Source organism: Equus asinus, chromosome 16 (genome assembly GCF_041296235.1).
Source record: "Equus asinus isolate D_3611 breed Donkey chromosome 16, EquAss-T2T_v2, whole genome shotgun sequence".
NCBI lineage: Eukaryota > Metazoa > Chordata > Mammalia > Perissodactyla > Equidae > Equus > Equus asinus.
This window is the reverse complement of record NC_091805.1, coordinates 9,096,844-9,121,992: the sequence shown is the minus strand read 5'-3', so window position 1 is coordinate 9,121,992 and position 25,149 is coordinate 9,096,844. Positions and strand designations below refer to the sequence as shown.

Genomic DNA, 25,149 nt, shown 5'->3' with positions numbered 1-25,149 from the left:
CCTATTGAGATGATCACTTGATTTTTATCCTTCACTTTGTTAATGTAGCGTATCACATTGACTGATATGTGGATATCGAATCATCCTTGCATCCCTGGAATAAATTTCATTCAATCATGGTGTATGCCTTTTTAATGCTTTGTTGAATTTGATTTGCTAATATTTTGTTGAGGGTTTTTTCCTCTGTGCTCATCAGAGATAACTGAGTGTAATTTTCTTTTCTTGTGACATCCTTGTCTGGTTTTGGCAACAGGGCAATTCTGGCCTCAAAAAATGAATTTGGAAGAGTTCCATTCTCTTCCATTTTTTGGAAGAGTTTGAGCTTGTTGTTAATTCTTTTTTGAATATTTGGTAGAATTCACCAAAGTGAAGCCAACTGGTCCTGGATGTTTGTTTCCTGAGAGGTTTCTCATCACTGATTCAATCTCCTTACTAGTAATGGGTCTGTTCAGATTTTCTGTTTCATGATAACTCAGTCTTGGTAGGTAGTATGTTCCTAGGAATCTATCCTTTTATTCTAGGCTGTCCAATTTATTGGCATATAATTGTTCATTGTAGAGTCTTATGATCCTTAGTATTTCTATGGTATCAGTTGTAACATCTCCTCTTTAATTTCTGATTTTATTTATTTGGATTCTGTCTTTCTATCTTGGTGAGTCTAGGCAAAATTTTTTTTATCTTTTTAAAGAACCAGCTTTCAGTTTCGTTCACCTTTTCTATTGTCTTTTTAGTCTTTATTTCATTATTTCTGCTCTAATCTTCATTATTTCCTTCCCTGTACAAACTTTGGGCATCGTTTGTTCTTCTTTTTCTAGTTCCTTGAGGTGCAAATCTAGGTTGTTTACCTGAGACTTTTCTTGTTTCTTGAGGTAGGATTTTATCATTATGAACTTCCCTCTTATAACTGATTTAGGTGCAGCCCATAAATTTTGGTATGTTACATTTCCATTTTTGTTTGTCTCAAGGTATTTTTTAATTTCTGTTTTGATTTCTTCTTTGACCCATTGGTTGTTCAGTAGCATGGTTTTTAATATCCACGTTTGTGAATTTTCCAGTTTTCTTCCTGTAATTAATTTCTAGTTTCATACCATTGTGGTCATAAAAGATGCTTGATATGATTTCAATCCTCTTAAGTTTATTAAGACTTGTTTTGTGGCCTAACATATGATCTATCTTAGAAAATGTTCCATGTGCACTTGAGAATAATATATATTCTGTTGCTTTTGGATGGAATATTCTGTAAATATCTATTAAGTCTATCAGTTCTAACATATCTTTTAAGGCCAATATTTCCTAATTGATTTTCTGTCTGGATGATCTATCCATGGATGTAAGTGGGGTATTAAAGTCCCCTACTATTACTATATTGCTGTCTTTTTCTCCCTTCAAGTCTGTTAATATTTGTTTTATATATTTAGGTGCTCTTACTTTGGGTGCATAAATATTTATAAATGTTGCATCTTCTTATTGGATTGACCCCTTTATCATTATGTAATGTCCTTCTTTGTCTCTTATTACAGTCTTTGTTTTAAAGTCTATTTTGTCTGATATAAGTAGAGCTACTCCAGCTTTCTTTTGGTTTCCATTTCCATGGAATATCTTTTGCAATCCCACGAGATACAACCTGATTTAAGGCCTTGAATTCCTAAGAGTGAGAATTAATGGGATTAAAAAAGAGTGCAATGCTGAGACTTCTGGCTCACTATAATATCAATCATTTAAGAATAATGTCCTTACATCAAACATTCCTAGACTACATTTCTTCCACTGCCACCATGAGATATTTCTATTATTACATGGCCTTGTTTTGGATTCAAGCTACAAACACACACTTTCCCTAAAGGCCCAATACTTCCCCTCTAGCATGGCAGGACCTCTCCCCCTCCCCATACATGGCTTACCAAACAGATAAAAATGATATCAGAACTGATGCTGGTCTTATTCCAGCTGGGTTGCCAATGACAGCTTTGAGATTTGAAGAGTCTCTCTAAGGAGGCAAGAAAGGTGTTATAATTAATGCTCATATTCAAGTAGGAAGCCCAGTCAGGAAGATCCTGGTTTTCCTTTCCAGTGGTAACAAAGGCTTTAGAATGACTCCTCCCTTGCCTAACAAGCCTACAGGAAGATGTTTGTGACTTGCTTTTCTGGTAGCTGAGATCAGGAGCAGCACATTCCCTTGAGCACCAGGCATAAAAACATAGCCATGAGATCTTGGCAAGGAGGAAGGCAAGGATGGGCAGTGTGGAAAAGTTTATATCAAGTCAGAGACCTGCATTCAGGTTCTGCTATTAATCAATTACCTTCCTTGCCTCAATTATTTACTATGAGCCTCATTTACATCATCTATAAAGCTTGGATGATAACACCTAGCTTACATAGGTGTTGTATTGTTAGCTCTTTCGCTCAATATTCGGTGTCGCTGTACTAAGTGTTGGGAATTTTTAAAAAAGATAAAAACCTAGGCATTGTAAAGCCTTAACCATAGTATGAGAACAAACATGGAAACAGATAATTGGGTGGCAAGATAATATGTCACTAGGACAGATTCTGACAACTGAGTCCAGATGGACACGATCCCTCATGATGCCTAAAAACATTGCCACCACCATGACTGTTCTACCAGAACTTGTGGAGAAGAAAGAAGATGTTTGATGGCAAAAATTCTGAATTGATTGAGATTAAATCTGAAGTGACTAAGTTTAATCAGAATTCACTTAATTTTTCTATAATCAAACAAAATGGACTTGAAATGGAGATTTAGTAGTGTCTTAGATCAAGATTCTCCAGAAGTAGATCCTGAGGCAAGGAGTCCTACGCAAGTGAATTATTGGGGAATTATTCCTGAGAGGAACCAACAAGAGAGAAGAGGAGGCAGAGCATTGAGGAGAGAGAAGTCAAGTAAAGAGTCAGGCAAAATCTCACAGAAATGACTTCAGCCTACATGTCAGGGTGGAGAGTGATCCTGTCCTTAGGTGATCCTCCCTCACCAGTCATTGGCTAAAAGCCGCCTTGGAGGGATGTAATTCCTAGGTACCTCCAGCTCTCTGGGCTTCTGGGAGAAGCAGCCCCAGTAGTCTGAGGCAGTGCTCTGAAGACGAATCGCAGATGCAGGCTGATGGAAATGAAGGCACAGAGACCTCAGGGGGAGGGTACACAGAAGTGGTAAAAGGGATATGAGGGGCTCTGGGAGCAACGCTGACAGTGTCCAATAAAAGTGGAGTTACAGAAATACCAAGTTACACTGTTCACACCTGAGAATTGGTCAGAAGTATTACAGGAACTGTAACTACAGTATGGAAATATAATAATAGAGGTGTGAATAGAGGACATCTGTGGAAGCTCTGAGGAGGCAGTGATCAATTCTGTCTGAGAAAATGGGAAGATTTTTTTAACAGACTATGATCCCTCCTTTGAGGGACCATCAGATTTATCGAGTGTCCTGAAAGCTCACTGAGTCTGGGATCAAGGCTTCATCCTGTGGGGTGGTTGCCTCGCATGCCTGGGGACAAAGTCAGAGGTGAAACCTTATCGAAAATAAGTGATAAGAATCAAGTTATAGAATCCAAGTCGATTTTTAAAACAAAAGGTTGAGAGTTAGACAACTAGACAACAATAAAAAAAAGTGTGGGAGGCCAGGAGCCAGATGAAAATTAAGCATGAGAGACCTGGCCTTTAATCTTGGGCAGGGCAGAGTTGTTCTCGATAACAAGGCGGGCAGGTGGTTAGAGACCCTCAGTAAGAGTGGCCAGAAGTCATGTCAGAGTCAGCTCTTGATGGCATGTGTGAATTTTTAGATGCAGAAGGAGCAAATGGCATCAGAGAAAGAGAGAAAAGCTTGTGCAAAGGCATGAAGGCCAGAAAGTGCTGTGACTTGAATTTAGAGGACGCAGTGAGGACAAGGAGATGAGGCTGGAGAGGTCATTTTCAGCTAACGTGTCAAAGACTCTGCAAGCCTTTCTGAAAGAATTTTCATTTAATCCTGTGGCTAATATATCTTTTTTCCATTTTTAGAGATATTATATAGAGGATAAATTAGAGTGGCAAGATAGAGAGACAAGTTTGAAGGTTGTTGCAAAAGTCAAGGTGGGACATAATACACAATGTAATTAATATCCTCGCCAAAGAGGAACTAGCCCAGAGAAAAATATACCAGGTTTTCCTTAAAAGATCTTTATCTCTTTGCATTCTATTTGTGCTTTGGTAACTGCTAAGGGAGAAGACAAAAAACTCATCTATTTTTTAAAACTCTGAGAAAGGCTTGATCCTGAAAGTATCTTGTTTCTGCAGAACATTACCAAGATGAAATAGGAACTGGATTCTTTCCAAGCAAATAGACGGCAGGAAGCTAGCTCAAGAAATAAAATCCTGGCTCAAGCCTGGGATATTAGGGAAATAACAGTAACGAAATGATTAAAAGATCTCAAACTGCAGAGAATGCTAGTCTGAGCTAGCTGCACAATGTTCAAGCAATAGCTTTTAGCAAGTAAAAACCATTACTGGATGATAAGACAATAGAAAATTAACACCTACAGATGCTAAACTAAAGCAATGATGTGAGATTAGACGTGAGGGGCAAGATTAGAAAGCTATGTGGGGCTAGAATCAGTAGAACTTGGTGCCAAATTGTACATGTGAAATGAGGGGAACTGTAGAGTCCATTACTAGGCTTAGGGATTGAAGCTGAAGGAGAAGGAGCCATCTGGGGAAAGCAAGGCCAGCGGAGAGCTCAGTGTTGTGTATGCTCAGCATCGCAGTTGGAAGTACCTGATGGCTCGTTGGAAATATGATTCAACTCAGGGAAAAGGCGGCTCTGTAGCTACAGATGTAAGATCCATTTCTATTTAGATTGTAGATGAGCCCCAGAAATGAGTGACAGAGAGTTTAAAGGGAGAAAACAAGCATGCCAAGAATAGCAGCCTGGGAAACTCCAATATTCAAGAACCGTCTCCTCTAAAAAGGAAGATCTAACAAAGCATCTTGAGGATATTACCATCCCAGGAAGACGGGAAGTGAATAAGATGTTCTAAGCCAAAATAGGAAAGAGTGCCAGGAACGAAAATCCAACTGTGACTACCTAGGTCTGATTGACAGCTCCACTCCTTACTCACTGTATGAAGGGTGAGTAACTTAATCTCTTTGTACCTCAGTTTTCTCATCTGTAAAATGGGATAATAGCATCTATTTTATAAAGCCATTGTAAGGACTAAATGGTTTAATATAAGGAAAGTGCTTGGAGCAGGGCCAGGCAGAGAGCAAAAGCTGTGTAAGTATTCACAAAAACAACAAAATGCTGCAGAGACATCACTTTGGCTAAGTCAGCTGATGCCTGAAAACAGTTAATTGGAGTTGACCACTAGAAGGTCACCGTTATTAGTGAAAGGTGCTGTCTATGAAAGCACAACACGTAATCATTATCAGTTTAAAAAAAGTTTTTTCTACTTGCTTATTGCTTAGAGTTTGTGAGGATGAGAGAGAAAATGATGGTAATGTCTTTATAAAGGACAGATAAAAGGACTACCACATGCATCAGAAATATACTAAAGACTAGATTAAGGGTGAATTTAGCACAGTAAACTAAAGGATGGAGTTATTAGCCACACAAGTGTAAAAGATACGTGGAGTTTTTATTATTGACAGTATTAGGTGTCTGAAATCTCACTGGAATTATTTTAGAAAGGCAAATGATCAGATGTATGCTGTATGTGAATATGTGAATAGTAAGTGACACAAATTATAGCTGGGATAGTCACCTTAAACTTACACATCTTTCTTTCTGATTATGACATTTGATGAAAAATGGGATACAGCTCCACAGAATACAAATCTTTATTTATGAGCACTAGTATGTGTAAGTATCATATGGTACAATTTGATGCCTAGAAATTATTATTATCCTTTACACTTAACACTCATTGGGTGTTTATCATGTGTTGGGCACTACTAAGTATGTTATCTGTATTCATCCATTTAACTTCACACCAACCCAATAGGTAGTTATTAACATCTCCATTTCACATGCAAGGAGGCTGAGATACAGAGAAATCAAGCAACTGACCTTCAGTCACACATCCAGTAATTGGCACAGCAAAGACCGAATTCAGAACCCATGCTCTTAGTTGTTATGCTACATTGCTTCTCAATTAAGAAGAAGACAATAAAAATAAATAAGATGGAAAGGAAGAGTCTATGCTGCCTTTCAGAGATCTGTAATGTTTTGTTATGGATTAAATAGTGTTCCTCCAAAATTCATATATTCATATCCTAACCCTCAGTACCTCAGAATGTGACTGTATTTGATGATAGGGTCTTCAAGGGAGTAATTAAGGTTAAATGAGATCAAATGGGTGACCCTAATCTAATCTGACTAATGTTCTCATAAGAAGAAGAGATTTAGACACACGGGGAGACACCAGGGCTGGGAGCGCACCGAAGAAAGACCACATGAGGACACGGCAGAAGGTGGCCAACTGAAAGTCAAGGAGAAAAGTCTCAGAAGAAAACCAAACCTGCCAGACACCTTGATCTGGACTTCTAGGCTCCAGAACTGTGAGAAAATATATTTCTCTTATTTAAGCCACCCAGTCTGTGATATTTCGTTATGACAGAACTAGACAAATAATACCCGTTTGCAATATCAGAGATGAGTCACTAAAAAATGTGCTTAGATATTATTTCCTCTGGGAAGTCCTCCTTAGCTTGAGAGAATCCTGTTTCCACCCTTAGCTGTTCTTATGGCAGCCTGTGTATATAAATGTCTTCCGCATTGAGCTAGAGCCAGGCAGGAACTGTTTCTTTATCATCTTTTTATCCTACGAGGCACGTAGGTGCCCAGCTCAACACAGACACTTTGTTTACTTTTTCTTACTTGGTGCCTAATATTGCTATCCTTCCTGTGGATTTACTTTCAAGATCAATTCTTTCCTATCCCCTATTCCTATGGCTGCCACCCAAATCCCTTCGTCCAGAGATTCTCTCTGACTCACAAATACACAGCTCAAGAATTTTATCTCTCTTCCCTAAAGAAGCAGTAAAAACTTTTCAAAAAAAGTTTTATGCAATGCCAAACCAAGAGACTGGGGAAAAATTGGTGTTCCCTTTAAAATACTAGGAGTTAAGATTTTGAAATTCCAGAAATTCTGTAACATGTCATATGATGATGTCCTGTTTAAGTTCCAGGTAAAGAGCCCACCATGCGTTTGTTTTAGCTGTGAGCTGTTACTCAAGATTCATAGGAGCTTCTCTCTTTGGTGAGCAACCTCACTTCTGGCACCCTGAAAGCTCTTTCTAATCGCCCCTCACGAAGCTTCAGAAACGTCTTTAAAATGAGATTTATTACCCCCTTATGCTTTCTAAATGAGTGGGAATGATCAAGCCCTCAGTTGACCTTAATAATGGTGAATTTGATCAGGTTTGGAGTACAAAGAAACAAATCATGAAGGCAGCTTTGTAGTAAATATGATTCTTATGAATGCAGAAAGGAGATATAAAACAAAAAAAAGTGGAATCCATTGAAAGACAAAGCATTTCAATTCATGACATTTTTGTAGATGCATTGCCAAGATAGAAATGGAAAGAAAGTTATAATTCAGAGATATCCTGCCTAAATCAAGCAAATTTACATAAAGGACACTGTATTTATAGCATAACTTATGATTTGTTAGCTATTCTAGGTGATACAAAGCAATATTAGTTTACCAATTCTCCTTTTGAAGGGTACAATGTGTGTGTGGTTGGCTTCATAGATCTCAGCTATACAAAAAGCTCAATTTTGAAATCTATTTGTATTTTTTCTGTTATTACAAAGCAATACATTGTAAGACTCAGTGTACTTTAAGAATTCTCCTACCTCCATATCCTACGTCATTTTTTCAAAAGATTATTTTACAGTATGTTTGCCATACACTGAAAATATCGCAACACTGCAAAGTTGACCAGGTTAAAAAGTAATTCAGGTGTGAACTACAGAAATGACATTAGTCCACAGGGTAGACTTCTGCCAACTAAGAAGGAAATGAGGTCAGTAGCTTATTGATGGCAGAGCAGAATGATGGCAGAATGATGGCAGAGCACATCTGGTACACAGAGCATGGGCCTGAGAGTCAGGAGACTTGGGCTGTATCTCAGCCAGGCTATTTGTTCACGTAGTGACCTTGAGCAAGTCAATTAGCCTCTGTCCCAAGTTCTCCACCTGTAGAGTTGAGATAAGAATATTCTTAATTTATAGGAACGTGTGAGAATTAATGGTTGGTTATGATGGGCATTAGTGGAATAAGGATCTGGCCAGGTAGAAGCAGGCAATAAAACCCAAAGAAAAATCTTGCCTGTCTTTTCTATATGATTTAATTTTTCAGGAGAATCCAGTTTTAAGGATTACAGTGGAGTCTAATCAATATGCTTGCCTCAGAAATTGTAATACTACAAGGAGTCCAAGACCATCAGAATAACTTGCAAATCAAGGAAAGTTAAGTTGATTAAACCTACTGCCACAAGAGACAAAATGACCTTACAGTCTTAGTAGTTCTCAAAAGGCAGAGGTCAGAAGAGAATATATATATATATGATTTTCAGGTCTAGGTTCAAAGACATAAGTCTTTCAAGGTGAAGAATTGATTAGAATTGGGCAAATTAATTAATAATAATTTATGATTGATAGGCATAGTGAGATAAGAGTTCTGAAGTAAGTCTTCATACGTAAGCTCTTATTGTGTAAGCAAGCTCTTTGCCCAGGTGAGACAATTTTCATGGACAAGTTAGGAATTTTCTGAAGCAAACAGTGAAGATACTTAATAGTTTACAAGCCATATCTTCCTAGATAAGAATTTCCTGGAAGGAATAGGTAAGTCATACAAGGAAACTTAACAAGGAGACATACAAGGAGACATACAAGGAGAGACATTCTCAAATCTTGGTGCTGATAGTTAAGCTATATGGCCACGGAGCTTAATTGTCACTGTGGGGACCTGAGGTTGGCCACCCCAAGATATGTCTCTTTGGCATCAGGATTATTTGAGGCTGATTACTTTTGATAAACTGGGACAGGGAAGGAGGCTCTGAGGAATGGAACTTGCCCTTCCTTATGACACCTTTACATTTGTAAGGTAAATCTCTATCTGTAAAAGCTGCCTCCCTCTCTGTACCAGGAAGAAGAAAGGAGATGACCTTCTCTCTAAAAACTCTTAACCAATACCAAAGGCAAGGACTTAAATCTGCATTTTATTGTGCTAGTCTGGTAACCTCCTGTAACTGACTTCCCTCCGCCTCCCAACGTTGGTATTTCTTTAAAGATTAAGCATCTTTCCTTAGGCTAGGAACTGATTGCTGAGCTCACCTGTGACCGCCCAGCTCCAGACAATCGACTAGCCTCCTGCTACGCCCACCGAGATAGCCGACCATTACCTGCTGTGTCCATCAAGCACTGTGCCGACAGGGCAATCTTGTGACTATTGTGGGAGGGACATTTCAGTCACATGTGAAACACCCTGTTTGGGGGTATATAACCACTCTGTGCACCCCACTTCTTCAGTGCCCTTTCTTCCTTCGGGAAGAAAGTCCCCGGGCCATGGTTCCTCGTAAAGCTTTGTTTAATTTTCTCTTGCCATTCTGTCTCATGTGAATTTAATTCGTTCTCCAGCCAGACGAACCCCCATTTGGGGAGAGGAAATGTCTTTCTCCCCTACATCACAGAATTGTCACAGAAAGTGGTATCAAGAAGTGGGGGTGCTGCTGTAACAAATACTCAAAAATGTAGAAGTGGGCTTTGGAACCTGGTAATGGGCAGAGGCTGGAAGAGTTTTCAGCTACAGGCTAGAAAAAGCCTACATTGACATTGTTGGTGCAAATAATCCATAACCAACCTAGAAATCAAAATTGAGGAGAGTTTACTATGAACCAGAGTGAGGATTATAACCTGGGAAGGCCTTAGAAGGTGTTCCAGAGAACCATGGGTTTCAGTACAGTCTTATATCTTTTTAGAACAAAGAACATACATTAAACACACCCAGGATACATTTTCATCAAAATTTCAAAGAGGTATTCAGTTGCAAATTATCAAGTCAACATGACCCTGATGTTTGGAAAGGGACTAATCTGGGCGGTATCAATAGGGCGTTACCAATAGGGGTAGGAGGAGAAGTATGCATTCTTATCCTATGAGAGTGCATTCTTTACCTTAACGGTTAAGCAGATGTACAATCTATGTTTCACAGGCAATAAGTCAGGCTTTTTAGTTCAAGTTGAATCAGTTTTGAACATATACCTCAATATGTGAAAATCTCTTGTCATTACATGAGTGGATCGTTATTGGTAATTATGCTGCAGGCTCTGAAATAAAAGAGAGCTGTAGAGAAAGCCTTAATCTTCTTAGAAAATACCCAAGTTGCCATAAACAGAATATTGGTAGAAATATGGACAGTAAAGGCCATTCAGAGGTCTCAGACGGAAATGAGGAACATGTTATTGGACAATGAGCCTTGTTATAAAGTGGCAAAGAACTTGGCTGAATTGTGTCCATGTTCTAGTCTTTTGTGAAAGGTACAACTTATGAGTGATGAAATTGGATATTTAGCTGAGGAAATTTTTAAGAAAAGTGTTGAAGTTGTGACTTAGCTCCTTCTGACTGCTTATAGTAAAATGTGAGAAGAAAGAAATGATTTGAAGATGGAATTATTAACCAAAAAGGAACTAAAAATTAAAGATTTGGAAAATTCTCAGCCTAACCATATTGCAAAAAGTGAGAAGGTGTGTTTGGAAGAGAAACGAAGGGTGTGGCCAAGCAACCATGACCATCGAATAAAGAGATTAGCATGGGTGTGAACCACAAACTTAATCAGCCACTCCAGAAGAAAACTGCCAGTTTGAACTGAAGGGGAAGGAGACAGGAAGGAATAAAGAAAGGTTGTTGGACTTGGATTTTGTAGGACAGGACCACAGAGCTATTGTGCTGTGAACATGCACTATTCTTAAAGACAAGGGAAGAATGATCCCGAAGGTGATTCAATTCAGAGATCATCAGGGCTGCCTCCTAGGTTTCAAAAAGGAGGACCATCAGCTTGTTTTTATCAGGATGGATAAAAGCTCTTGTGGGGACAGGGCCACACAAAGCCTTGGGGGGCCAACTCCTGCCTGGCAAAGCTGGGGTGTCCAGAAGGTGGGACCCCTGCTGCAGTGGGTCCAGAAAGTGGACCCCTGGAGGACAGAGCATTGAGCCAAAGAAGATTATCTCGAGCCCTAAGATATAGAATTTTCCTACTTGAAACCTGTTACCCGTCTTCTTTCATTTTTCTCTCCTTTGGAATGAAAATGTCTACCCCACGCTTGTCCCACCATGGTAATTTGGAAGCAGATAACTTGTTTGATTTTACAGTTCACAGCTAAAGAGGAATTTCCCTCAGGATGAATTGTATCTTGAGTCTCATCCATGTCTGACTTAGAAGATATTGAGAAGACACTTTGGATTTTAGACTTTAGAGATGTGCTGGAATGAGTTAAGTCTTTTGGGGCTGTTAGGATACAATAAATGTATTTTGCATATAAGAAGGACTGAATTTGGGAGGCCAGAGGCAGAATGCTATAAACTGTGACAAATAAAAATGGCAAGTAATAGGATATATTGGAGAATATGAGGAAGCCATTTGGTGTAAACCTAATTCGGCCTGACCTTGTCTTTCCAAAAAGGCCTGACAGAGGCCATTGAGCACGCATTGTATATCTGCTTTAGAGATTCCCTATGGCAAGAGCAAAGGCCCTTGAGATAAAGGTGCAACTTTCCTCCCCTCCCAACGTTGGCATTCCTTTAAGGATTAAGCATCTTTCCTTAGGCTAGGAACTGATTGCTGCGCTCACCTGTGACCAACCAGCTCAAGACAATAGACTTGTCTCCTGCTTACGCCCTCTGAGATAGCAGACCCACTACCTGCTGTGTCCATCAAGCACTATGCTGACAGGGCAATCTTGTGACTATTGTGGGAGAGACATTTCAATCATATGTAAAGCATCCTCTTTGGACGTATATAACCACTCTGTACACCTCACTTCTTTGGTGCCCTTTCTTCCTTCGGGAAGAAAGGCCTTGGCCATGGTCCTCAGATTTTAGTTCAGAATAAACTCACCCAAATTTTTCATTTATAGATTGGTTATGGATTATTTTCATCGACAACTGGACACTTGCATCCCCACAAAATTCATGTGTTGAAATCTGATCGCCAGTGTGATGGTATTTGGAGGTGGGGGCTTTGGGAGATGATTAGTTCCTGAACGCAGAGCTTTCATGAAAAGGATTAGTGGCCTCATAAAAGAGACTCCAGAGTGCTCCCTTGGCCCTTCCGCAATGCCAGGACACAGTGAGAAGACAGTCTGTGAACAAGGAAGTGGGCCCTCACCAGACACTGAATCTGCCAGCACCTTGATCTTGGACTTCACAGCCTCCAGAAATGTGAGAAATAAATTTTTGTTATTTATAAATCACCCAGACTATGGTATTCTGTAATAGCAGCCCAAACAGACTAAGACAGTCATGTTAAGATGGGTGTTCTCAAATCTTGGTCCTGATAGTTAAGCTGTGTGGTCACAGAGGATCTTAATTGTCACAGTAGAACATCTTCTAGTTACCTCAACAGGAGTCTCTGTGAAAACAACAGAAATGAACACAAATGATGGAAGAGGAGAGATACTAAGGAAGGAAAGAAAGGAAAAAGTAGTGTATGGTTTTCTAGTAACAAACTGGATGGACACAGGAGCTAAATACAACTACTTTTGTCAGAAAAGTCTTTAATTATTCCCAAGGGTGTTACAGCAAGGGTGACTATATAATTTACATCCAAGGTGAGAAACACTTAAGATTGAAAAGGGATGCTAAAGTAAGTCACAGGCTTTAACTTATTTACAAGTAGTATAATCTGGATCCCAGGCAAACCTATGGTCGTCCACATTAGAGCCTAAACAAGCAATCTCTAGCCTAAAATTTAGAAGAAACAATAGATGTAATTACCGTGTGTGGATTTCAGTTTCAGCTCTGAAATGCAAAGACCTTGAAAGTCACTCCCATCATTACAAGAAGAAAAAAGCTGAAGAAATTAAAAACCCACAACTTTTCTTGGATTTTCTTATCAAAGAATTGAGGTCTCAGGGCAAACCACCTCCATAAAATCTGGAAAGAGAGCTGCGTGTCCTATAATTCAATTCAATTCTAACACCGTCTAAGTTAGGGCTCAGTCCCACAAGACTGCCTCCACTTCAGATGCCAATCACAAGTCCAGGCCTCCCATACTTCTGACCAACTAGGTATAAATCAAGGGTTCCCATGACCCCCTCCTCAGGTTCGATAATTTGCTAAAATGGCTCACAGAACTCAGGGTAACACTTACCTACAATTACCAATTTATTATATAATAACAGATATGATAAAGGATATGGATGAACAGTCAGAAGAAGTACATAGGATGAGGTCTGGAAGGGTGACCAGTGCAGGAACTTCTGTCCCTGTGTGTTGAAATGTGCCATCCTCCCAGCACATGACGTGTTCACCAACCTGGAAGTTCTCCAAACCCTTTAGTTAGGGATTTTTATGGGGGCTTCATCACATAGGCATGATGGATTATTAACTCAATCTCCTCTCTCTGGATGATGAGCAGTGGGGCTGAAAGTTCCAACCCTCTAATTACGCCTTGATCTTTCTGGCAACAAGCCCCCATCCTGAAGCTGTCTAGGGGTCTCCTGCTACCAGTCATTTCATTAGTATTCAAAAAGACATTCTTATCACTCCAGAGAGTCTAAGGGTCTTACAAGCTCTGTGTCAAGAATGGAGGATAGAGACCAAATATAGATTTCTTATTATGTCATGCTCCACCCCCTGGTCTCTGGTCATGGACCTTTTATAGCAAAAGGATCATAAAATATAATGGTACATTACTAGAATTCCACTCAGTCATTAGTAATTAGTCCAGTCCATCATCATATCACATAAAAATGTCCCCCAGGGGGGCTGGCCCCGTGGCCGAGTGGTTAAGTTCACGCGCTCCGCTGCAGGCGGCCCAGTGTTTCGTTGGTTCGAATCCTGGGCGCGGACATGGCACTGCTCATCAGACCACACTGAGGCAGCGTCCCACATGACACAACTAGAAGGACCCACAACGAAGAATATACAACTATGTACCAGGGGGCTTTGGGGAGAAAAAGGAAAAATAAAATCTTTAAAAAAAAAAAAAAAAATGTCCCCCAGGGCAAGGCCACTCAGGTTTTCAGGCTTCTATTCAGTTTTGTCAGGTTTCAAAAGCAGGAGCATTCTCAGCAATATATGACTTCACCCTTTTAGGCATCTGGTATAATTGAGCTGAGAGACAATATCATGTCTTGCTCTGGACCTCTTTTGAAGTGTTAATATGATATTGTATTTCCCTCATTAAATAATCATTTATTAATTTCTTTACTCTCAGCTACTATTCCTCCTTCTCATCATTTATACTCAAACTTTTCCACCTTCGGAAGGAACGTTAGGCTTGGCCACTGTGCTGCTCTAGATTATAGGCAGCAACACTAGACAGACAAGTACCTCCCCCTCAATCCCTTCCCATTCAGATAGGGTATGGTTGCCCAGGTGCAGAACTAGTGGGCTATTTTTACCACCAGGCAATATAGCTGCATTCACTGTTGGCCCCAATTTTGCCAGATGGGGTGAAGGCACAACCCACTCCATCAGGCCCTTAAGAATTCTGACGTAAGGGTTTAAAAATATACTTGCAGTTTCTTGCTTAGGAATCATCCCAAATTCGTGCATTTGCAGTTGTGTCCCTGGTTCTCTGACCACTGCATTGTTTACTTGTAGTGAGTGCCATCGAGTGGATTCCGGCTCCTGGAGACCCTGTGTGTAGCTGAGCAGAACCCCTGCCTGGATCTTTTGTGCCATCCGCTCACCTTCCGGCGCTGTATCAGGCGATACTCTGCTGCTATTCATAGGATTTTCACAGCTAATTTTTTCAGAATTGGGTAGCCAGACTCTCCTTCCTAGTCTGTCTAGTCTGGAAGCTCTGCTGAATCCTATCTACCATGGGTGACCCTGCAGGTATTTGAAATACCGGTGGAATCAGCTTTCAGCATCACAGCAACACGCAGCCACCACAATATGAAAACTGACAAACAGGTGGTGTGGTTTCCTGACAGGGAAATGAACCCAGGGCACTGAATCTTAACCACTAGACCACCAGGACTGGCTGACTACTGCATTAGGTAGGGAAAAAACAAAACTGACATGATGTGAGAAAGAAAGAAAAACGTAGAGTCATTATACCAGCATCCTCCCAGCTTTGCAAGAATTGCATAGTCATACACCCCCTCTTCCCAAGATCCAGCAGGAAAGCAGAGGACTCTGTCTAATGGGGACACTTCTTTAGCTCTACTCCTCTTGAATATGAGCACACACTCGTGAAAGTGTGTAAGCCATTGCTTCATGCCTATATCTCCCCCCTGTTTTAGACAATCAATGTTTTAATTGCCCATTCCAATTCTCTAACAAACTATTTCTCTGAGGAGGCTATCTCTGTGCCCATTGTTGCATATTTTAAGCTGTAAAATGTGTTCCATGGTCTGAAGAAATATGACTCAGAGGTCCAAATTGGGGCACTATCTTCAGTTCCGGTTCTTTTATATCACTGAGCATTTGCATCTGCCACCTGGTAAGCAAAACCCAGTCCAGAGCCAGTGCCTATTCCTGTCAAGACCCATTTGTAGCTCCAGGGCTACCAGCATCGGTCCCACTTGCCAGCTCTGCTCAGGGCCATCCCAACAGGGAATCTGCCACACAGTCATCTGCAGTCTCTGTCTCTCTTGCCGGCAGACAGAACAGTTCTTACTGGCATTTTCTTCCTTAGCAGGTACAAGAGGAATATATCTAGATTCAGCCCATCTTTGCATGGCTGCAGTACCCCCTCATTCACTCATTTCATGGACCCAGACAGCCACTTTAAGCCAGCACATGGGAATATCCAATCACCGTCTGAACCTGAAAGGGAGTTCTGATGGGCGCTGGCATGCTCGACTTTAATGGACTCCTCAAATTCCCACAGTGATTTCCACAGGGATGTGATCCACGTGGGCATCAGTTTAATGGGCCAGGTTTCCATTGCCCTCCTGTCTGATCATTTGACCAGACCATTGGCCACTGCGTGTGAGTCAGTAAAACCCAAACATAGGGACTTTTACCACTGCTCAATCTTTCCATCTCTGCTAGGAAAACAGCATGCCATTCAGCCCACCAAGCTAATCTGTTTTTACCATCTTCAATCACTGTGGCAGTCTTCCACGTGGGATGTTGTCCATCCACCCTGGAACTGCCATCCACAAACCAAGCAGCTCTTTGTTGATCAGTCAAGAGCTGTTTATAGGACACTGACCAAGTGACTATAGAATCCAACAGCTCTTCACATAGCTGCAGACTCAGTCCTAGGGGAAAAAAGCCTCCACGTTTGTGAGTATCTCTTCTTTGCATTCCCTGGGTAACATGATCCTGTATAAACCATTTCCATTTTGTTACGGAAATTTTCTGGGCACTGCAACCCCCATTAGAGTGTTTCTCTGACATCACCCAAGACATCATGGGTGTTTCAGATCTCAGAATTACTTTATGTCCTTTAGTCATAATGGCAGTTTCAATTACCGTCCCATGGGAAGCTAGTAATTGCTCCTCAAATAGAAATTCTCTAGTTCAAAATCCCGGGAGTTATCATGAGGAAGCACTCACAGGCTTTTGCCATAAGCCCTGTCTGTGCTCCACATAGGGCTATCACACAGAGAATTTGTCCCTTTCTGCATTCCAGGCTCTCTTCTGCACTGTGTGGGCTCATGCTATTTTACTGGTTTGCATTTAGAATGTCCAATTAACATTACTTGAAGGGTGAATTTACGTGCCTTCTGTTTTACAATACTAGGGAGAGGAAACATTCCCCAGTCAGAAACAATGACCTTCTCCATAATACAACCGGCTAAAATAGATGCAAACACTTCACATAAAGCCTGTTCAAACATACCAATCCTGCCACAAACTTTTACCTTGATTCCACCAACCCTTACACTGCTGACTGTAGCCTTCCTTAAGACTTCATCAACAGATTTGGTTTTACAATACCCGGTAGGGGAAGTGTCCCCCATCCAGACATAATATCCATTTCCATAAAACATTCAGGTAAAGGAGACACAACTTCTGTACATAAAGCCCGTTTAAACACTCCGGCTTTCATAATCCTGTCAACCCTTACAATTTTATGTTCTCTCAGTCTAATTGTAGCCTGAGTCATGGCTTCACCAATGGGTTTTGGTATCACAGTGTGTGGGGCTCTTTTATCAAGGAGTCCTAGAACTTCTCCTCTCCACCCCTGGCCATTTTCTCCACTATGGGCAAAAGGCTTTGGATCCCCAGCAGGAGGTAGAGCCAAGGAACCCTGGTCCTTTTGTCAATCTTTATCTTAAATTGTCAGCCTATTGCCCCACAGGATTGCAGGTCAGTTTTCTCACTGTCATCTTTGCCTCCTGGCTTTTTAAATTTCTCCAAACTTTGATAAATAGAGGGACTTGTTTGGGGCCCATTAATCTTATGGGGCCGGCTGGCTGTCTCTTTGGCTCACTCAACTTTAAGAGTGTGGTATTAAGACCTTTGTTTTAACCCCATTGTAAATTAATTAAACAAGGAGGACATTAGACTGAGGTGGCTCTAATGCCGTGGTAGTTTATGTAAGCAAATCAAAACCTAAGCCTGTAAATTTCTCAAGGTTGAAAAATCAAAACTGAAGGACAACCAATCACAAGAGCCAACTAGGCTTTCCAAAATAAGACAACCCCTTAAGCTACAGCCAATCAAATAATGTTCTTGCTTTACTTCTGCTTCTTCTCTTTCCCCTAGCTCCTGCTGATAGAGTGCTCCTAACCATCTCTAGTTTAGTGCTACCCAATTTATTTATTTTTATTTATTCATTTATTTTGAGGAAGATTAGCCCTGAGCTAACTACTGCCAGAGCTCCTCTTTTTTGCTGAGGAAGCCTGGCCCTGAGCTAACATCGTGCCCATCTTCCTCTACTTTATACATGGGACGCCTACCACAGCATGGCGTGCCAAGCGGTGCCATGTCCACACCCAGGATCCGAACCGGCAAATCCTGGGCTGCTGAGAAGCGGAAGGTGCGAATTTAACCGCTGCGCCACCGGGCCTGCCCGGTGCTGCCCAATTTATATTCATTTTTACACATAGAAACTCTTGAAATATGCCTCAGTTTATCTTTTAACACCATCAATGTTCATTTTATTCAACCATTCTTAATAACTATGTAAAGATTTCCACCGGGCTGGTATGAGTCCTGTGACTCTTCCTTTTTTTCTTCGTTTCACTCCTATCAATATTTGCTTTATCCACCCCATTTCTTAACAAAGGTCTAAAAATTTCTACCTTCCTGGCGTCCTTCACTCTCACCTCTGCCTCCCCGAATTCTCTTGGTTAATTAACCCAACATTTTCATTAGTATCTGTAAGACCCATAAGGGGAAGCTGAGACAGCAAATTCTATAACTCTTCTCAGACTGTTGCTTGATTTTGCAGCTGTAAAGTTATATGGGGTGCCCATGCAAAGGGGCCCCCTTAATCACAGCATTAACCATAAGCTGGGTAACAGGCATATTCAGTGGATGAATATCCCAATTATCAGAAAGCCAGTCCCACATTGTTTGCATAGGAAGCATATCAATTGCTTCATTGGGGCATTACACTTGGCATTTAAAGGGGGAATTGGGCAGTCACTCATCTCAGTGTGAACAGTCCTCGCCGTGACTTTTATCCAATTCACCAGGCTAGCTCTTCTCTTGGGAATGACCTGCTGTGTGTCTGGATCACGTACAGCCATCTGTGACTGTTCAATGGTGAGCTGTGTGTCCTGTATCAACCCAAAGACACCCTTCCACCCTTCAGCATTCAAAATCAAAGATGCAACCCCCACATTAGTTACTCTCACAATCCATTTTAGGAAAATTTCTTCAGAGAGCTGATGATAACAATTATTCTACGAACTGAAACAACTCCTTTACACTATAACCCCTGGTTTCAGTAGTTTCTTAGTTTTGCCCCTCTCCCCAACGTTAACTACCTTCTTGGTGACCAGAGCTCTTAGAGGTATTTTCTCTTGTCCTGGCCTAATGTTTCCCCTTGTGGGCAGCTTTGAAGCTAGTGGCAGAAGCTCAGATTGACTCAGATCTGAGCTTGGTACAACATCAAGATCCAATCCAGCATTGTTTTTTCATTTTAGCTATTACAGACAATAATAACCAAGGAATTACATATTTCACTTTTTCCTTGGTAGTTTGCATTTCCTTATGTATCCACTGAACCAACTCCCCAGGAATTGGATCCATCTCTAATACATTGGTATCTTCCACCTTTAATAACTGACCACAGCACAGCTGCTACTCCATACCATGGGTGCCCACATAGCCACCCAGAAATCAAAAGTTCCTCAGCACCCACCCTCATTCTTTCTTTTCCCACACCACATGTTTTGGTGGAAAAAAAAGACACATAGAACAAGTTCAATAAATAGAAAATAGTTTAAAAAACAGAGTAGATATTAATTCAACTATATCCATAATCACTTTAAATATGAATGAGGTAAATATATCATTCAAAAACAGACTTCCAAAGTGGATAAAAAAACAAGATCCAACTCTATGTTGTCTACAAGAAATCCACTTTAAGTATAAAGATTCAGCTACGTTAAAAGTAAAGGGATAGAGAAATACTCTGTGCCAACACTAAATAAAAGAAAGCCGGAATAGCTATATTAAAATAGACTTCAGACAAGGAAAATTATCATCAATAAAAAGGAACATTACATAATGATTAAGGGGTCAGTTCTCCAAGAAGACATAATAATCCTTAACTTGCATGCATCTAGCAAGAGAGCACCAAAATACGAGGCAAAAAGTGATAGAACCATAAGGATAAGTAGACAAACCCACTATTATAGTTGGAGCTCTCAACATTCCCTCTTTCACCAATTGATAGATCAAGCAGACAGAAAATCAGTAAGGATATACCTGACCTGAACAGCACCATTAATATATGTGATCTAATTGACTTATAAATCCTTCATACAACAACAATAGAATGCACATTCTTTTCAAGCTCACATGGAACATTCACCAAGATAGACAACATTCTTGGCCATAAAGTACACATTAACAAATTTGAAAGAGTAAAAGTCATGCAAAGTGTGTTCTCAGACCATAATGGAATTAACACAAATTAAATAAATTAATAACAAAATATTTAATCTCAAAATATTTGAAGATTAAACAACACACTACAAAATAGCACATGGATCAAAGAATAAATCTCAAGAGAAACTTAAAAATATGCCTAACTAAATGAAAATGGAAAAACCAACATAAAAATTTGTGGGATGCAGCAAAAGCAGTGCTTAAAGGGAAATTTATATCATTAAATTCATATGTTAGAAAAAATATCTAAATAAATAATCTAAGCTTGCATTTAGGAAACTAGAGAAAGGAGAAAAATTTAATACTAAAGCAAGTAGAAGAAAAGAAAAAATAAAAATAAGCAGAAAGCAATAAAATTTAAAAGAGGAAAACAATAGTGGAAATCAAGAAAACCAAGAGTTGATTCTTGGAAAAGATCAATAAAATTGACAAAACTCCAGCCATACTAAGCAAGATAAAAAGAAAGAACAAAAATTACTAATATCGGAAATGAAAGAGAGGCATCACGACAGATCCCATGGGCATTAAAAGGACAATAATGGAATACCATGAACAACTCTATGCCCATAAATTTGATAAGTTAGATGAACTGGACTAATTCCTTGAAGGACACAAACTATCAAAAGTCAAATGAAGGAAAATAGATAATCTGAATAGGCCTATCTACACTTATTGAAGAAACTGAATCAATAATTAATCCTTCTAAAAATGAAAACACCAGGACCAGATGGTTTCACTGGTAAATCTACCAAACATTTAATGAAGGAATGATATCAACTCTCTAAAGTCTCTTCCAAAAGACAAAAGAAGATGGACACTTCCTAGCTCATTCTATGAAGTCAGTATTTACCTAATACCAAAACTAAATAAAAATGTTACAAGAAAGGAATATTAAAGACCAATATCTCTCACAAATGCAAAAAGTCTTCAATAAAATATTAGCAAATCTAATCCAACAATGAATAAAAAGAATTATAAACCATAATCAAGTGAAATTTCTTCCAAGTATGCAAAGGTTGGTTCAACATTTGAAAATCATTTAATGTAATCTATCACATCAACAGGGTACAGAAGAAAAATTATATGATCATATCAACTGATGCAGAAGAAGCGTTAGACATAAACCAACACCAATTCATTTGATAAACTCTGCACGCTCGGAACAAGGGGGAATTTCCTCAACTTGGTGAAGAACATCTGCAAAACTTCTACAGCTGGCCTCGCACTTAATAGTGAGAAACCGGATGTTTCCTCCACTGAGATCGGAACAAAGGCAAGCATGTCACCTCTCCCCATTCCTATCAACATTATGCTTGAAGACTCAGCTGGTACAATAAGACAAGACAAGCAAATAAAAGGTGTACAAGATTGGGAAAGAAGAAATAAAATTGTCTTTGTTCACAGATGATTTAATATACAAAAATCAATTGCCTTACTACATACCAGCGATGAACAATTGGAATTTGAAATTAAAAACGCAATACATTTATAATAACACCCCCCCAAGATGCTATACTTCAGTATAAATCTAACAAAAAATGCACAGTATATACACATAAAACCATAAAACTCTACTGAAAGAAATTTTAAAAGATCTACTGACTTATTCTCCTCCACTAGAGAAGATGAATGTAGTACTGGAAGGGGGAAGGAACTAATTAGTTGAACATCTGCTATATGCCAGATATTATGTAAAGGACTACTTAGATCATTACTTTTCACAATTACAAAAACCCTACAACATGGATACGACTATCACTGTTGTATAGTCAAGGAAACTGAAGCTCAGACAATAGCTTCAGGAGATGGTAAAAACCGAAAAACCCTATGGTAAGATATTATGAAGCCGTTAACAATTATCCTTCTAAAAAATATTTAATGACATGGTCATATTATAATATTAAGTAAAAAGAAATTCAAAGAATAGTATTCAAATCTCTGTATACCATATGAGACCAATTTTATTAAAAGTTGTAAAAATTTTAAAAGTAAACTTGGAGAAATTGCTCTATAATTTTGTGAAAAATATATCAAAATATTAATATGTGGATCAACTGGGATGCTCATATACTGCTGATGAGAGTAAACATATTGGTGAACTATTTAAAAGTATCTACTAAATTTGCACATATGGATATTCTAAAGTTCAGCAATCCCATTCCTAGGTATATACCTAACAGGTATACATTGTATTCATCAAAAGACATACACAAGAATGTTACTGGGGTGCTATTCTCAATAAGCCAAAGCTGGAAAGAACTCAATAATCATAACAGTAGAAGGGATAAGTGAATTTGAGCATATTCATAAAACGAAAACTATAAAATAACAATAATTGAACTACAACTACATGCGACATGGATGAGTATTGCAAAGGTATTTTTGAGCCAGAGGAACTAGACATAAAGTAAATAATTTTATATCTATAAATTTCAAAAATAGAGAAAACTAAGCTTTGATGTCACTAACTAGAAGAGTTACTGCTTAGAAGGGGGCAGGAGACTGGCTTCTGCAGTGCTGAATAATGTTCTATTTCATTAGCTCGTTCATGGTTTTATGAGTGTACTCACTTTGTGAAAATCCATTGGGTTGTACAACTTTGATTTTGCATCTTTCATAGTATTCAATTCTTCAGGTAAAAGTTTACTAAAAATATTAATAGCAGTTATATTACATGATTTGAAATGAATTTTTCACTTTTTTTTACAGCTCTCTACATTTTCCAAATTATTTATAAGTAAATATTCCTTATTTTAGTAGCCTTACTGAAGAATGACTTACATAGAGAAAATTAACTCATGTTAAGAGTGCAGTTCAGTCAAGTTTGGCAAATATATAAAGCTGTGTAACCACGACAATACGCACGATATAGAACATTGCCATCTCCCCAAAAGTTCCCTACAACCTTTTGCAACAAATCCCCTTGCCCACCCCAGTCTGATCTCTGATCTGCTTTCTGTTGCTATAGTTTTGCCTTTTCTAAAAATTGCATATAAATGAGATCATACAGTATAAATTTTTTTGTGTCTGGCTTCTTTTACCTGGCTTGGTGTTTTTAAGATGGATCCATGTTATGGTGTGTATCAGTAGTTCTTTCTTTTCTATTATTGAGTAGGATTCTGTTATATGTATTCAGCACAATTTATTATTCAGCAGCTAATGGATATTTGGGTTGTTTTCTTTTCTTTTTTGATGTTATGAATAAAGTGGCTAAGAGCCTTTGAATAGCTTTCTTTCTCTTGAGTAAATAACTAGAAATGGAATTTCTCAGTTTATGGCAAATATATATTTAATTTTATAAGAAATTGCAAAACTGTTTTCCAAAACAACTGTGCCATTTTGTGTTTCCAGCAGCAATGTGTAATAGTTCCAGTGGCTCCACCTCCTCACCAACACTTAGTATTATTGGTCATTTTCAGTTTATGTAGTAGTATCTCATTGTGATTTTAATTTGTATTATCCTGATGACTAGTGATGCTGTTTGTTTATCTTTTTGTCAAAGTATCTAATCAAAGATTTTGCCCATTTTTTTTTATTTGGTTGTCTTCTCATTCTTGAGATGTAAGAACCCTTTACATATTCTGGATACAAGTCTTTTATCAGATATGTGTGACTTGTCTTTTCATCTTCTTAATGATGTCTTTCAATGGCAAAAGTTTTTCATTTGAAGTTCAATTTATCAATTTTTTAAGGGTCTGTGCTGTTTGTGCAACATTCCCTTTATAGAAAAAGCATGTTACATAAAAAGGAGCTGACAATGATTAAAAAGTTAAAGAGATAGAATTGACCAGTCTATCTGAGAGCAATTCAAACCCAGAGACTTAAACCAACTATTTGCATGGCTGAAATGGACTGTTTGGAGAAAGAGTAGAGTGAATACAAAGAAGGTTGCACAACTTTGCTCATAATGCATGACTAAAAAGGTATTTGGTTTAGGGTAGAGGGGAAAAGGAAAAGATCAATTCTACAATAAAAGTTGCCATTTTAAAACAATTTAGTCTCAGTTTAGAGAAGTGAAGCCAAACATATTTATCTTTGTTCAAAACCTCCTTCAAATAAAGTCCAAAGCAAGAGGGAATCAGCTCTTAATGAATCAAGAATAGTAAAAAGAGTTCTATTCTTAATTTTTTGAAGAATCTCCATACTGTTTCCCATAATGGCTGCACCAGTTTACATTCCCACCAGCAGTGTATGAGAGTTCCCTTCTCTCCATAGACTCTCCCACATTTGTTATTTCTTGTCTCTTTAATTATAGCCATTCTGACAGGTGTGAGATATCTCATTGCAGTTTTGATTTGCACTTCCCTGATAATTAGTGATGTTGAACATCTTTTCACATGCCTGTTGGCCATCTGTACATCTTCTTTGGAAAAGTGTTTGTTCAGACCTTTTGCCCATTTTTTAATAGGGTTGTTTGTTTTTTTGTTGTTGAGATGTATGAGTTCTTTATATATTTTGGATATTAAGTCCTATCAGGTATATGGTTTGCAAATATCTTCTTCCATGGTCCAGCTATTCTACTTCTGGGTATTTATCCAAAGAACATGAAAACATGAATGTGTAAAGATACATGCATCCCTATGTTCATTGCAGCATTGTTCACAATAGCCAAGACTTGGAAATAACCTAAGGGCCCATCAATAGACGAATGGGTAAAGATGTGGTATATATACATGACGGAATACTACTCAGCTATAAAAATGCTGAAATCTTGCCATTTGTGATAGTATGGATGGACCTTGAGGGTATTATGCTATGCAAAATAAGTCTAACAGAGAAAGTCAAATACCATAGGATTTCACTCGTAAGTAGAAGATAAAAACAATAACAACAAATAAACACATAGACACAGAAATTAGATTTGTGCTTACCAGAGGGGAAGTGGGGAGGGAGGAGGGTGAAAGGGA

The 25,149-nt window shown here is 39.0% G+C and overlaps 1 long non-coding RNA gene across 1 annotated transcript in view; it reads right to left on the bottom strand.

Annotated features, from left to right (window-relative positions):
• The window catches only part of LOC139040374 (uncharacterized), a 52,019-nt gene extending 36,940 nt beyond the window's left edge, over positions 1 to 15,079 (bottom strand). Inside the window, exon 1 of the long non-coding RNA XR_011494812.1 lies at positions 14,908 to 15,079. This is a non-coding gene — a long non-coding RNA (uncharacterized lncRNA). The remainder of the gene's footprint in view (positions 1 to 14,907) is intronic.
• Between the last annotated feature and the right edge of the window lie 10,070 nt (positions 15,080 to 25,149).